Source organism: Oncorhynchus clarkii, chromosome 7 (assembly GCF_045791955.1).
Source record: "Oncorhynchus clarkii lewisi isolate Uvic-CL-2024 chromosome 7, UVic_Ocla_1.0, whole genome shotgun sequence".
NCBI lineage: Eukaryota > Metazoa > Chordata > Actinopteri > Salmoniformes > Salmonidae > Oncorhynchus > Oncorhynchus clarkii.
Window position 1 is genome coordinate 77,833,606 of NC_092153.1, and position 17,289 is coordinate 77,850,894.

The 17,289-nt window shown below is 43.1% G+C and overlaps 1 protein-coding gene across 1 annotated transcript in view; it reads left to right on the forward strand.

Moving 5' to 3' along the window:
• The window catches only part of LOC139413878 (biogenesis of lysosome-related organelles complex 1 subunit 1-like), a 127,262-nt gene that overhangs the window by 5,850 nt on the left and 104,123 nt on the right, over window positions 1-17,289 (forward strand). The gene's annotated exons all lie outside the window — the stretch shown is intronic.

The following is a 17,289-nucleotide window of genomic DNA, read 5'->3' on the forward strand; positions in this document are numbered from 1 at the left end:
TACTGAACATAACACAGCGGACGTCCCTTTCATCTTCAGACATGTAATGTTGACCTGTATTTATTAACATTTACAGCCAGGCCACGAGACAGAGACATGTCCGTGGTCGTCATATGTCATGTCAGAAAATACATGATATCAAGACATCACGGTCATTTATGATAAGATCATGATGAATCAGGTCCGATCAGATATGATATCAAGATGTCATTGTCAGTCATGATAAGATAAAGCTGTGACAGATAGATGCTCTGCTGTATTCATTCTGATTCGACATGTCCTGTAACATAGCCTCCCAACACTCTGATCAGGTATGTCCTGTAACATTGCCTCCCAACACTCTGATCAGGTATGTCCTGTAACATAGCCTACCTCCACTCTGATCAGTCATGTCCTATAACATAGCCTCCCTCCACTCTGATCAGTCATGTCCTGTAACATAGCCTCCCTCCACTCTGATCAGGAATGTCCTGTAACATAGCCTCCCTCGACTCTGATCAGTCATGTTCTGTAGCATAGCCTCCCTCCACTCTGATCAGGAATGTCTTGTAAAATAGCCTCCCTCCACTCTGATCAGGTATGTCCTGTAAAATAGCCTCCTTCCACTCTGATCAGGTATGTCCTGTAACATAGCCTCCCAACACTCTGATCTGGTATGTCCTGTAACATAGCCTCCCAACACTGATCTCGTATGTCCTGTAACATAGCCTCCCAACACTGATCTGGTATGTCCTGTAACATATTCTCCACTCTGATCTGGTATGTCCTTTAACATATTCTCCACTCTGATCTGGTATGTCCTGTAACATATTCTCCACTCTGATCAGGTATGTCCTGTAACATATTCTCCACTCTGATCATGTATGTCCTGTAACATAGCCTCCCAACACTCTGATCTGGTATGTCCTGTAACATATTCTCCACTCTGATCAGGTATGTCCTGTAACATATTCTCCACTCTGATCTGGTATGTCCTGTAACATATTCTCCACTCTGATCAGGTATGTCCTGTAACATATTCTCCACTCTGATCATGTATGTCCTGTAACATAGCCTCCCAACACTCTGATCAGGTATGTCCTGTAACATATTCTCCACTCTGATCATGTATGTCCTGTAACATAGCCTCCCAACACTCTGATCTGGTATGTCCTGTAACATATTCTCCACTCTGATCTGGTATGTCCTGTAACATATTCTCCACTCTGATCTGGTATGTCCTGTAACATATTCTCCACTCTGATCTGGTATGTCCTCTAACATATTCTCCACTCTGATCAGGTATGTCCTGTAACATATTCTCCACTCTGATCTGGTATGTCCTGTAACATATTCTCCACTCTGATCAGGTATGTCCTGTAACATAGCCTCCCAACACTGATCTGGTATGTCCTGTAACATATTCTCCACTCTGATCTGGTATGTCCTGTAACATATTCTCCACTCTGATCTGGTATGTCCTGTAACATATTCTCCACTCTGATCTGGTATGTCCTGTAACATATTCTCCACTCTGATCTGGTATGTCCTGTAACATATTCTCCACTCTGATCTGGTATGTCCTGTAACATATTCTCCACTCTGATCTGGTATGTCCTGTAACATATTCTCCACTCTGATCAGGTATGTCCTGTAACATAGCCTCCCAACACTGATCTGGTATGTCCTGTAACATATTCTCCACTCTGATCTGGTATGTCCTGTAACATATTCTCCACTCTGATCTGGTATGTCCTGTAACATATTCTCCACTCTGATCTGGTATGTCCTGTAACATATTCTCCACTCTGATCTGGTATGTCCTGTAACATATTCTCCACTCTGATCAGGTACGTACTGTAACATAGCCTCCCATCACTCTGATCAGGTGTGTTCTGTAACATAGCCTCCTTCCACTCTGATCTGGTATGTCCTGTAACATAGCCTCCCAACACTCTGATCAGGTATGTCCTGTAACATATTCTCCACTCTGATCTGGTATGTCCTGTAACATAGCCTCCCAACACTCTGATCAGGTATGTCCTGTAAAATAGCCTCCTTCCACTCTGATCAGGTATGTCCTGTAACATAGCCTCCTTCCACTCTGATCAGGAATGTCCTGTAAAATAGCCTCCTTCCACTCTGATCAGGAATGTCCTGTAACATAGCCTCCCTCCACTCTGATCAGTCATGTCCTGTAACATAGCCTCCCAAGACTCTGATCAGGTATGTCCTGTAACATAGCCTCCCAACACTCTGATCAGTCATGTCCTGTAACATAGCCTCCCAACACTCTGATCAGTCATGTCCTGTAACATAGCCTCCCAACACTCTGATCAGTCATGTCCTGTAACATAGCCTCCCAACACTCTGATCAGGTATGTCCTGTAACATAGCCTCCCAACACTCTGATCAGTCATGTCCTGTAACATAGCCTCCCAACACTCTGATCAGGTATGTCCTGTAACATAGCGTCCCAACACTCTGATCAGTCATGTCCTGTAACATAGCCTCCCAACACTCTGATCAGGTATGTCCTGTAACATAGCCTCCCAACACTCTGATCAGTCATGTCCTGTAACATAGCCTCCCAACACTCTGATCAGGTATGTCCTGTAACATAGCCTCCCTCCACTCTGATCAGTCATGTCCTGTAACATAGCCTCCCAACACTCTGATCAGTCATGTCCTGTAACATAGCCTCCCAACACTCTGATCAGGTATGTCCTGTAACATAGCCTCCCTCCACTCTGATCAGTCATGTCCTGTAACATAGCCTCCCAACACTCTCATCAGTCATGTCCTGTAACATAGCCTCCCAACACTCTGATCAGGTATGTCCTGTAACATAGCCTCCCAACACTCTGATCAGTCATGTCCTGTAACATAGCCTCCCAACACTCTGATCAGTCATGTCCTGTAACATAGCCTCCCAACACTCTGATCAGGTATGTCCTGTAACATAGCCTCCCAACACTCTGATCAGTCATGTCCTGTAACATAGCCTCCCTCACTCAAAGCACAACATACTATTCTTCATCTGTCAGCAGCCAGGTATTCCCTACGACACACTGGCAAGAGGCCTGACACCTGATAACACAGACACATGTTTCTTTTAGAAACATTAACAAACAAAACAACATTGTCCAGGGGAAATACAGATATGTTCCTTCTGTTTTTCAATGTAATAATGGGAACAGACGATCATGGGCTTGTTTCTATTACAACATATTGGAAGACTGTCATTCACCCAGCTCAATGTGATCATTAATCCAACAGCTGCAAACAAGAGTTTATATTGGACACATTCAGGTACGTTTATCCCTGTTTCGTTCCGATCCCTTCTGTTTAAGAAATGTTTTTCAACAGAATCGGCTAATTAAATACACCCTTGATCACACGCAAACACAGATCACCTTCATAGCAGCCAGATCATTGCATAATTCCTTTTCACACCTCCTCTCACCGTTTCCTTTGCTTGTGAACTTCATTGCACAAAACATCAGCTGTCTGTGACCAGGGGAAAAAATATTTTCAAGCCATACCTTCATATCATAACCGCTAAACGCTACACACAGCCTACGTCAGTGTCACCATGTTAGCCTCTATGGGATCGGTGGTCCCTATACCAGGATGGTTGTTGCTAATGTAACTAGAATGACGTTGTAAGTAACAGCCAACTTTCCAGGACATAGACATGTCTTTTATGGGCAGAAAGCTTAAATTCTTTTTAATCTAACTGAAGTGTCCAATTTACAGTAGCTACTACAGTAAAATACCATGCTGATGTTTGAGGAGAGTGCACAACAACAACAAAAAAATGTATCATGGCAACTGGTTTGATACATTCACCTCTGAAAGTAAATAATGTACTTGTAAGGATCGACTCTGAGAAAGACGAGAAGCAGGTACAGGTACATTTAATGGGAACAGCCATGGAACAGGATAGGACAGCATCTGGACATGAACACATAACATGTGCATAACGAAGGGCAGCCTGGCGCCCTCGAGCGCCAGAGAGGGTGAGCGGGAGCGTGTGTGACAGTACCCTCCTCTAAGGGCACCACCCCTCACCCCACTTGGGCCCGACAGGCCGGCCGAGGCATGGGCACTGGACAAGCCGGCTGGGGGCGTAGAAGCCTGATGAACCGGCAGAGGTGTGGGATCCTGGAGAACTGGCTCAGGCGCGGGAGTCTGGCAAACCAGCTGAGGCGTGGGAGCCTGATGGGCCGGCAGAGGTGTGGGATCCTGGAGAACTGGCTCAGGCATGGGATCCTGACGATCCGGCTGTGGCGTGAAAGCCCGACAATCCCGCTAAGGCGCGGGAGTCTGACGAACCATCTGAGGCGTGGGAGCCTGATGGGCCGGATGAAGAATGATGTGGGTTGGGTGCCTGCCGAGCCCACCGAGGCAAGACAACCTCTCGAGCCAGCTAAGGCGTGGAAGCCCTCGAGCGCCAGAGAGGGAGAGCAGTGACAGTACTTACATTCAGTAGTGACAGTACTTACATTCAGTAGTCTTGCACTGATTTATCATCCTGAGGGTCCCAGAGATAAAACGTAGCATCGTTTTTTTTGATAAAATCCATTTTTATATTCAAATGTAGAAATGGAGTTCTACAGTTTGAACCCCTGCTCTGTCTGGCCTTTGTCTTGCATTTCAAAGATGATGGAACAACAAACAAATAGAAAACATCAGTTTTTTTCTTTGTATTATCTTTTACCAGATCTAATGTGTTATATTCTCCTACATTCCTTTCACATTTCCACAAACTTCAAAGTGTTTCCTTTCATATGATATAAATAATATGCATATCCTTGCTTCAGGTCCTGACCCTTAGATTTGGGTATGTCATTTTAAGCGAGAATTTATAAAAAAAGGGTCTGATCCTTTAAGAGGTTTTATCTCAAATCAAATCAAATGTATTTATATAGCCCTTCGTACATCAGCTGATATATCAAAGTGCTGTACAGAAACCCAGCCTAAAACCCCAAACAGCAAGCAATGCAGGTGTAGAAGCACAGTGGCTAGGAAAAACTCCCTAGAGTTATCTAACGTCAAGTCAACATCAACATAGCAACTAGAACTAATGAGTTAGTAATCCAACTGGTGTACAATCATGGAGTACAGTGTACAGTTAGCAAGCAGTTTAGCAGTTACACCGGCAGGCCTCGGTGGCAATAAATTAACAAAAAACAAAAGTTTATCTTGACTTGAAAGAGTTCAAGGGTTGGATGGCAGTAGCCAGCTAGATTATATAGCATCCTTCCTGTTTGAGCCGGGTGTTTAAGTAAGCTATCTCTCTCTCTCTCTCTCTCTCTCTTCTCTCTCTCTCTCTCTCTCTCTCTCTCTCTCTCTCTCTCTCTCTCTCTCTCTCTCTCTCCCTCTCTCTCTCTCTCTCTCTCTCTCTCTCTCTCTCTCTCTCTCTCTCTCTCTCTCTCTCTCTCTCTCTCTCACTTCTCCTTCAATTTTGAAAAAACAGATTTGTTCAAAACTGTTCAACTTTAGTCTTTCTCTCTCTCTCTCTCTCTCTCTCTCTCTCTCTCTCTCTCTCACACTTCTCCTTCAATTTTGAAAAAACAGATTTGTTCAAAACTGTTCAACTTTAGTCTTTCTCTCTCTCTCTCTCTCTCTCTCTCTATCTCTCCCTCTCTCTCTCTCTCTCTCTCTCTCTCTCTCTCTCTCTCTCTCTCTCTCTCTCTCTCTCTCTCACTTCTCCTTCAATGTTCAACTTTAGTCTTTCTCTCTCTTTGAGTCAACTACTAATTGTATGTACTGCTGTGCAAGCTGGCTGTAGTTTATGCTTTCAGTGCTAGATTAATCAAGTCAAATCAATTCAAACATTATTTGTCACATGTGGCAAAAATACAAGTGTAGACCTTACCGTGAAATGCTGACTAATAAGCCCTCAACCAAGAGTGCAGTTTAAGAAAGGTTAAGTGTAGACCTTACCGTGAAATGCTGATTTATAAGCCCTCAACCAAGAGTGCAGTTTAAGAAAGGTTAAGTGTAGACCTTACCGTGAAATGCTGATTTATAAGCCCTCAACCAAGAGTGCAGTTTAAGAAAGGTTAAGTGTAGACCTTACCGTGAAATGCTGACTTACAAGCCCTCAACCAAGAGTGCAGTTTAAGAAAGGTTAAGTGTAGACCTTACCGTGAAATGCTGACTTACAAGCCCTCAACCAAGAGTGCAGTCTAAGAAAGGTTAAGTGTAGACCTTACCGTGAAATGCTGACTTACAAGCCCTCAACCAAGAGTGCAGTTTAAGAAAGGTTAAGTGTAGACCTTACCATGAAATGCTGACTTACAAGCCCTCAACCAAGAGTGCAGTTTAAGAAAGGTTAAGTGTAGACCTTACCGTGAAATGCTGACTTACAAGCCCTCAACCATGAGTGCAGTTTAAGAAAGGTTAAGAAAATATTTACCAAATATTATTTTAAAATAATAAAAAGTAACACAATAACATTAACAATAACGAGGCTATATATAAGGGGTACCGGTACCGAGTCAGGTTAGTTGAGGTAATTTGTAGATGTAGGTAGGGGTGAAGTGACTATGCATAATTCTCTGATCCTTTGATTGGGTGGACAACATGTCAGTTCACGCTGCAAGAGCTCTGATAGGTTGGAGGATGTCCTTCAGAAGTTATCATAATTACTGTGTTAATCTACAGAAGTGTGAGAACCATGAGCCTTCTAGGTTTTGTATTGAAGTCAATGTACCCCGAAGGGGTATAAATTGCCCTCCAGCTACACCATGGTGCTACCCTACAGAGTGCTGTTGAGGCTACTGTAGACCTTCATAGCAAAACAGCATGTTTTAATAATAAATTATTTGGTGACATGTGAATATATTTAGTATAGTTTTATCTAAAAAATATATGTTTTAATGTTTCACTATATTTATGAAATTCACTGAGGAAGACGGTCCTCCCCCTCTTCCTCTGAGGAGTCTCCACTGGTTTATACTGTGTGCAGCTTGTCCTTTGTGTCTCTTATGTACACAGACAACAGTTTGTTTTGAACACTGTCGTCCTTTTCAACCTTGCAGTGGTTAGAAAACAGCAATTAAGAGATATCACTGGGACAACAGGTCAGGATTCTCAGGAATGGGTCTTTGTCATCAAAGCAGTGACAGCTGCTCAGAGTGGGACTGCATCCCAAATGGCACCCTAGTCCATATATAGTGTACTACATAGGCGATAGGGTGCCAATTGTACTGTACGCTGGGTCTAACACAACAACATGTTGAGCTTGTACAGCCACAGCCCACCCGCTCTTGCTCTGTATCGCTCTGTCTGTCTCACAGTCTGTCGGTGTCGGTCGGTCGGTCGTCGGTCTGTCTGTCTGTCTGTCTGTCTGTCTGTCTGTCTGTCTGTCTGTCTGTCTGTCTGACTGTCTGTCTCTCTGTCTGTCACTGTCTGTCTGTCTGTCACTCTCTCTTCCTCTCACCGTCTCTCTCTCTCTCTTTTACTCTTTCTCCCTCTCTCTGTCTGTCTATCTCTCTGTCTCTCTCTCCCGCTGTCTCTGTCTGTCTGTCTATCTCTCTGTCTCTCTCTCCCGCTGTCTCTGTCTGTGTCTCTCTCTTTTACTCTCTCTCCTCTCTGTCTGTATCTCTCTTTTGCTCTCTCTCCTTCTCTCTGTCTCTATCTCTCTCTCACTCTCTCCCTGTCTCCCTCTCTCTGTCTACTTCTCTCTCTGTCTACCTCTCCCTCTCTCCCTCTCTCTATCTCTCTCCCTCTGTCTCTATCTCTATCTCACTCTCTCCCTGTCTCCATCTCTCTGTCTACCTCTCCCTCTCTATCTCTCTCCCTTTGTCTCCCTCTGTCTCTCCTCTCTCTCTCTTGTTCCATCTCTACCTCGCTCACCCCCCTTTAGCAGGCCTTTTCTCTATCATCGTGCATCACATATAGAAAACCCCTATTGAATGGGTCTGCAATGATGAGCAGGACAATGTCTGACTCAGGTTTTCTAAGGATCAGTCTTCATACAGCATCAGTAAGGTACTCTAAGCTGCCTTAAGCTTTTGTAAGTGCATGGTAAACCAGCCTTAACTAAGAGATTACGAGATTTAAAAACATTAATGATACACTACATGACCAAAAGTATGTGGTCATTTCAAAATCATGGGCATTAACATGGAGTTGGTCCCCCCTTTGCTGCTATAAAAGCCTCCACTCTTCTGGGATTCATCACTCCAGAGAACACGTTTCCACTGCTCCAGAGTCCAATGGCGGAGAGCTTTATATCACTCCAGCCGATACTTGGCATTGCACATGGTGATCTTAGGCTTATGTGTGGCTGCTCGGCCATGGAAACCAATTTCATGAATCTTCAGACAAACAGTTATTGTGCTGATGTTGCTTCCAGAGGCAATTTGGAACTCGGTAGTGAGAGTTGCAACCGAGGACAGGAGATTTTTATGCGCTACGTGCTTCAGGACTCGGCGGTCCCATTCTATGAGCTTGTGTGGCCTACCAGTTCTCAGCTGAGCCGTTGTTGCTCCTAGACATTTCCACTTCACAATACCAGCTGCTCCAATACGGAGCAGCTCTAGCAGGGCAGAAATTTGACGAACTGACTTATTTGAAAGGTGGCATCCTATGACGGTGCCACGTTGAAGTCACTGAGAATCTTCTGTAAGGCCATTCTACTGCCAATGTTTGTCTATAGAGATTAGATGGCTGTGTGCTCCATTTTATACACCTGTCAGCAACGGGTGTGGCTGAAATAGCCAAATCCACTCATTGGAAGGGGTGTGTATATATAATGTATGTACAGTACATGTGGTGGAGGCAATATGAAAGAGGGTATTATGTTATATTACATATTAGTCACTTTCAGGGACTGAAGATATGTCGTTTTTGAATTCATGAAGCAAATGACCTAATCTCTCATTGTTTTGTGTTGTTTTATGAGTTTTCTAATTACATTAGACCTCATGCTTTTTTTTATATTATATTATATTAGCTTCATGCTAATTCAACGTAACTCCATTAAAAGACTTGGATGAACGACTGTAGCATTCATTTATCACACTGAGTGATGTTGGATTAAATGAAGGGGGAAAAATATGATGTTGTGTCCCAAACACTGTTTTAATATGCTGCCTGTGCTCCCAGCCTGTGATGGGAATGTTAATCATATTGGTGAGAGAGAGAGATTCAACAGCACCTGCAGAATAATTCCAATGTGTTTTATAATGCTAGTTTACTACAGCCTGATGGTATCGGATTTCCAAGTGTCAAAACTCGTTTCAGAATTAAGATTTGTAGATTTTTGATTTCTAGGTTCATTTGGAGATATGTGAATTTCATTTCCCTGCATCTATCGTGATTGTTATTGTCTTCCATAAGATGAACTGCCACCTTCTTCAATCTTGTCAGTGACATTGCAATAGTTTTGCCATTACACGTCCCCTTGCCAGCCAACCTTCACGTGTCCAGTGATGTCGAAGGGAATCAATGTGATGATACCAAGATGGAGGACGATAATGATGTTAAGGAAAGGAAGACAAAGAAGAGGTGAGCAGAACATCTGAGAAATATTGGATTTAAAAAAATACAACCCCATAAACACTTACTGTTATAATTTAAAAAATGATGATACATTATATTTGATACATGCCTTTCTGGAAAGTCGAGGACAGTTTATATTACACTATACTCTTGTTCTCACCCTCTTGCTTTGTCTCTCTCTCTCTGCATCATTTTGCCTGCTGTGTTGACTCATGAAAATCCAGATGAGTTGTGCATGGCTTTGTTGTTGACTACAGGATGCCTCTCCCCTAATTGACCTAGATTGTTTGTGTGTGTGTATTGATATGAAGGCTATGTGTGCTGTTTTTTTAAATTGATGTAGTTCTATCCTTGAGCTGTTCTTGTCTTAAAAATAATAAAATACCAACTATGAAAAATGAGGCCTCTTTCTCTATTTCTCTCTCTCACACTCCATCTCTCTCTCCATCTCTCTCTCTCCATCTCTCTCTCTCTCTGTCTCTCTCTCTCTGTCTCTTTCTCTCTCTCTCTGTCTCTCTCTCTCTCCCCTCCATCCTTTGTCTCTTCCATGGTCACACTTGTCATTTCACTGTGGTACATCTATAGCAGAAAAGATAACAGAAGGTGTCACTGACCTACAGATGAGCCAGTTTGTTACAGCAGGAAAATAATCCTGCAGCAACAGGAAATGAGAATTATAATGTGGATTGGAATTAATGGAAATATTTTGTAGGGGTTGATACATTTTTTGTTAGTCTGACATTTAAAGTTGAAATTACAAACTTTAAAACCTTGAATAACCTACAAGTTTGCATACAGTATATTATCCATCATAAAGACATTATATGCCAGTAAAACCTGCTACAACAACCATCGAAAATGACTCGATTGACTAGGTTAAATAATCCATGAGTAATCTGACATTCAGGGAGGCCTACAAACTAAAGGAAAGACAAGCCATTTAAACCAATGGCCATTTAAAATCAATAAACCTCCATCAATACATGCTTAAATGCTTCGTTTAGCGAAATATATCCAACGTCATTCAATACTGAACTGAAACATTTGGCCATCTAGACAAACACAAGACTGCCATAAAGTTAACAAAGGAAAAGGGTTAAGTTCAATAACAATAACAATGTCAGGAAAAGAAAGCATTTCTATTTGGGGATGAAAAACCGTTCAACTGATACCAATAATTTCCAGCTATATAAAAACTGCTCTCTCCACTCCACTCCACTCCCCAAACTCCCTCCCTCCCTCCCTCCCTCTCTCTGTCTCTCTCGCTTTCCCAGGTTCCTCCACAGTGCCTTGCAAAATAATTCATCTCCTTGGCGTTTTTCCTATTTTGTTGCAATACAACCTGTAATTTAAATGTAATTTGATTTGGATTTCATGTAATGGACATACACAAAATAGTCCAAATTTGTGAAGTGAAATGGAAACAATTATAAATAAAAATTATAAACAGAAAAGTGGTGCGTGCATATGTATTCACCCCCTTTGCTATGAAGCCCCTAAACAAGATTTGGTGCAACCAATTACCTTCAGAAGTCACATAATTACTTAAATAAATTCCACCTGGGTGCAATCTAAGTGTCACATGATCTGTCACATGATCTCTTTATATATACATCTGTTCTGAAAGGCCCCAGAGTCTGCAACACCACTAAGCAAGGGACACCGCCAAGCAAGTGGCACTATGAAGACGAAGGAGCTCTCCAAACAGGTCAGGGACAAAGTTGTGGAGAAGTACAGATCAGGGTTGGGTTATGAAAAAATATCAGAAATTTTGACGGAGCACGGAGCACCATTAAATCCATTATTAAAAAATGGAAAGAATATGGCACCACATCAAACCTGCCAAGAGAGGGCTGCCCACCAAACTCACGGACCAGGCAAGGAGGGCATTAATCAGAGAGGCAACAAAGAGACCAAAGATAACCCTGAAGGAGCTGCAAAGCTCCACAAAGGAGATTGGAGTATCTGTCCATAGGACCACTTTAAGCCATACACTCCACAGAGCTGGGCTTTACGGAAGAAAAAAAGCCATTGCTTCAAGAACAAAATAAGCAAACATGTTTGGTGTTCTCCAAAAGGCATGTGGGAGACTCCCCAAACATATGGAAGAAGGTACTTTTGGCCGTCAAGGAAAACGCTATGTCTGGCGCAAACCCAACACCTCTCATCATCCCGAGAACACCATTTAGCGCCATCCGTCATTCCTTCAATTCTGACCAGTTTCCCAGTTTGATTTGATTTGATTTGATTTCCCAGTCCCTGCTGATGGAAAACATCCCTACAGCATGATGCTGCCACCTCCATGCTTCACTGTGGGGACGTCTTTCATCGGCAGGGACTGTGAAACTGGTCAGAATTGAAGGAATGATGGATGGCACTAAATACAGGGAAATTCTTGAGGGAAACCTGTTTCAGTCTTCCAGAGATTTGAGACTGGGACGGAGGTTCAAATTCCAGCAGGACAATGGCCCTAAGCACACTGCTAAAGCAACACTCGAGTGGTTTAAGGAGAAACATTTAAATGTCTTGGAATTGCCTAATCATAGCCCAGACCTCAATCCAATTGAGAATCTGTGGTATGACTTCAAATTGCTGTACATCAGTGGAACCCATCCAACTTGAAGGAGCTGGAGCAGTTTTGCCTTGAAGAATGGGCAAAAATACTAGTGGCTAAATGTGCCAAGCTTATAGAGACATACCCCAAGAGACTGGTAACTGTAATTGCTGCAAAATGTGGCTCCACAAAGTATTGCCTTTGGGGGGTGAATAGTTATGCTGTCACGCCCTGACCATAGAGATCCTTTTATGTCTATTTTGGTTCGGTCAGGGCGTGAGTTGGGGTGGGCGTTCTATGTTTTGTGTTCTATGTTTTCTATTTCTGTGTGTTTGGCCGGGTGTGGTTCTCAATCAGAGGCAGCTGTCTATCGTTGTCTCTGATTGAGAACCATATTTAGGTAGCCTTTTCCAATCTATGTTTTGTGGGTAGTTGTTTTCTGTCTTTGTGTGTTTCTGCACCAGACAGAACTGTTTCGCTTGTGCCGCTTTGTTAATTTTTGTTCTAGTGTTCAGTTTTATTAAAAACCATGAACTTGTACCACGCTGCACCTTGGTCCTCTTCTTCAAACAACCGTTACATATGCATGTTCACGTTTTTTTTTTTTTTTTGTCTTATTTCTTGTTTGTTTCACAATAAATAAATACAAATGTATCTTCAAAGTGGTAGGCATGTAGGCATGTTGTGTAAATCAAACGATACGAACCCCCAAAAATTCATTTTAATTCCAGGTTGTAGCTGGTTCACCCCACTTGGCATTTCACCCCACTTGGCAAATTAGGAAAAATGCCAAGTGGGGTGAATACTTTCGCAAGCCACTGTATAACCCCACCACCAACCCAGTACACACAGCCAGTCAGAGCACTATAGACTGGGTTCCCAGGTTCCTCTATAACCCCACCACCAACCCAGTACACACAGCCAGTCAGAGCACTATAGACTGGGTTCCCAGTTTCCTCTATAACCCCACCACCAACCCAGTACACACAGCCAGTCAGAGCACTATAGACTGGGTTCCCAGGTTCCTCTATAACCCCACCATCAACCCAGTACACACAGCCAGTCAGAGCACTATAGACTGGGTTCCCAGGTTCCTCTATAACCCCACCACCAACCCAGTACACACAGCCAGTCAGAGCACTATAGACTGGGTTCCCAGTTTCCTCTATAACCCCACCACCAACCCAGTACACACAGCCAGTCAGAGCACTATAGACTGGGTTCCCAGGTTCCTCTATAACCCCACCATCAACCCAGTACACACAGCCAGTCAGAGCACTATAGACTGGGTTCCCAGGTTCCTCTATAACCCCACCACCAACCCAGTACACACAGCCAGTCAGAGCACTATAGACTGGGTTCCCAGTTTCCTCTATAACCCCACCACCAACCCAGTACACACAGCCAGTCAGAGCACTATAGACTGGGTTCCCAGGTTCCTCTATAACCCCACCATCAACCCAGTACACACAGCCAGTCAGAGCACTATAGACTGGGTTCCCAGGTTCCTCTATAACCCCACCATCAACCCAGTACACACAGCCAGTCAGAGCACTATAGAATGGGTTCCCAGGTTCCTCTATAGCCCAACACACACATACAACAGAGCTAAACACTGCTAGTTACTTGAAGATATTCTACATCAGGGTTGTTATGACATCATATATTGGCCAGGGCTCATTTTAAAAAGAGATGTCAACCTCGATATGACTTCCCTAAATAAATCTAGAATTATGGCTATACTTCTGTATTTGATGTCTGTGGAGATATCCCCCAAGGGTCAGGACTCAATAGAATACACAGGAACATGTCTTGCTTTAGATTCTAAAATCATGTGCATCATTAGTTCTTTTGATAGCTTGTATGCCTCAGGGAAGGAATATAGAACATGGAATCAAAGACTGTTCCTCACAGAGTGTTGCTCAGAATAAATATCCTCAAAATGCCTATATGATGAATCTGAATACCCTCGTTAGGGATACAAAAAACATTGATTGTGCATCTGTGGAGACAGACACGCACACAGTCACCGGACACACACGGAGACACGCACACAGTCACCGGACACACACGGAGACACGCACACATTCACCGGACACACACGGAGACACGCACACAGTCACCGGACACACACGGAGACACGCACACATTCACCGGACACACACGGAGACACGCACACAGTCACCGGACACACACGGAGACACGCACACATTCACCGGACACACACGGAGACACGCACACATTCACCGGACACACACAGAGACACGCACACAGTCACCGGACACACACAGAGACACGCACACATTCACTGGACACACACAGAGACACGCACACAGTCACCGGACACACACGGAGACACACGGAGACACGCACACAGTCACCGGACACACACGGAGACACGCACACAGTCACCGGACACACACGGAGACACGCACACAGTCACCGGACACACACGGAGACACGCACACATTCACTGGACACACACGGAGACACACGAAGACACGCACACATTCACCGGTGTGTCTGTCTCTATGTATTTAAATCTCTTTAATCTCACAGGGAGGCTATTAAGAATGTCAGAATTAATCCTTTTAAAAAGTGACTGACAATTATGACTTTCTCTCTCTCGCACCCTCTCTCCATCTCTTTCCCTACCTCTCACCCCTTCCCTCTCTCTCTCTCTCTCTCTCTCTCTCGGTCACCCTGCCTCTCTACCCTCTCTACCCTCTCTACCCTCTCTCTTTCTTTCTCTTTCTCACTCTGCTGAGACTGTGGCAATATTGGTGTGCAGAATAATACCAGGCAAGAGAGTGACGGATTCCCCAGAAACTTATTTCTGTCTACTGCTCATCTAAAGTGGATCATATCTCAAGTGTCTAAACATATCGAATCAATTATTACCTTCTCCAATCACTTATAACACTCATTACAGACTCTTTCAAGTCAGAAGTCTTTATTGGTTAAACAGAAATCGTCAGATCAACAATCAAACATATTGTTTTTTAACAGCGCTCAGGCTAGGTGCGCTTGATTCATCTCGACCAGCACGCCGGAAGAGTGTATTTTACCTCATGTCTCTCTGAGTGAGATGAATCAAGCGCACATACAGAACCAGTCAAAAGTTTGGACACAACTACTCATTCAAGGGTTTTTCTTTATTTTTAATATTTTCTACATTGTAGAATAATAGTGAAGACATCAAAACCATGACATACCACATATGGAATCATATAGTAACCAAAAATAGTGTTAAATAAATGAACATGTATTTTAGATTTTAGATTCTTCAAAGTAGCCACCCTTTGCCTTGATACCAGCTTTGCACACTCTTGGGATTCTCTCAACCAGCTAACCCTGGAATGCTTTTCCAACTGTCTTAAAGGAGTTCCAACATATGCTGATCACTTGTTGGCGGATTTTCCTTCACTCTGCGGTCCAACTCATCCCAAACCATCTCAATTGGGTTGAGGTTGGGTGTTTGTGGAGGCTAGGTCATCTGATGCAGCACTCCATCACTCTCCTTCTTGGTCAAATAGCCCTTACACAGCCTGGAGGTGTGTTGGGTCGTTGTCCTGTTGAAAAACAAATGATAGTGGGACTAAGCGCAAACCAGATGGGATTCGCTTCAGAATGATTGAGAATTAAAACGTGCAGTGTATTCAAGGTTTAAAAAGGCTTTAAAAGTTTATAACTTCCACTTTAAAATGTCAGACTTGATTTGGCCTGATGACAAATGTATCAACCCCTTCAAAAATCGTTCATTAATTGTAATCCACATAATAATTCAAATTAATTTTTATTCTTTAGCAAACTGGCTCAAGACAAGATCCTATACCTGTACTCTGTGTTCAATGTTTTCCCAGTTACCCCTGGTATGCACCAATCAGCATGCTGGAAGTCTCTCAGAACTGCTAAGAGAACAGGGGGATGCTTGTTTAATCATTAGGGCTAGGAGGTTTTCCATCTGTTACAGTCGGCCTATATATCCTAGGTCATTGCTGAGTGCTGAACCAAATTATTTATTTCCAGCAGCGATGTGTGTGAGAGGTTATTTCTTGCCAAATCTTTGCAGCACAGCCATGCCCCAGATATGTCCTGGAGCCTGTTCTCAGTCCCTGGACTGTATCCTATCCCCAGTCAACAAGTCTCCTCTGGTGTAAGGGCCAAACCTTCAGAGGATACAGTCACATTACAGTATCAGGGTGCATCCCAAATGGCACCCTGTTCCCTATGTAGACCACAAAAGTAGTGCACTACATAAGGATTAAGTGCCATTTGCCCTAGTCAAAAGTACTGCATTACATAAGGAATTAGGTGCCATTTGCCCTGTACACGGGGAATAGGGTGGCATTTGCCCTGTACACGGGGAATAGGGTGCCATTTGCCCTGTACACGGGGAATAGGGTGGCATTTGCCCTGTACACAGGGAATAGGGTGCCATTTGCCCTGTACACGGGGAATAGGGTGGCATTTGGGACACATATTTTGTCATGTAAGGTGGTTTTCAGAGAAGCTGAACTTCTAATGAACGTGAGCGTGAATTACTATTCCCACGTTACTATTAAAATGTGACTATTTCCAAATTAGTATTCCACCTTTACTATTAAAACTTGACTATTTCCACTTTAATATTAACACTTTTTATTTATTTTATATTTTTTAGGGGGTAGATCAGCTTTAATAATGTGGATAGATTGTAGCTTCCATCAATGTAATTGTCTGCATCATTTCCAATCCCCCTTATTTATTTTTTTGTAATGATATATACATACGGTATGTTAAACTAAGCTACACTGCATTACACAGTGCAGCGGATAGGCTATCCCAATCACATGCCCTGGCCTGCGCTGCTCTTCTGACGTAGACCCTTTTGTGCTGCCTAACCAAGGCTTCCTCCGAGGAAAAAAAAAAAATATATATATATATATTTCGTTTTTTAAATGCTATATCTGTGTGTGCGGACTACTGTAGGCCTACTGACATCCTGTTTAGTTGGAGAGGGAGAACACAAAGATGATTGTATGTATCGTGTGTCGAATGATGAGGAATATTTTTTTATTTAATCCATTTTAGAATAAGGTTGTAACGTAAAACAATGTGGAAAAAGTGAAGGGGTCTGAATACTTTCCGAAGGCACTGTGTATAGATAATTTCCATTATTATTTTCCCCTAACCTTATCACCCCTCCCCTAATTTCAGTAAACTAATAGACAACAACATTTAGGCTTCTACTTCCA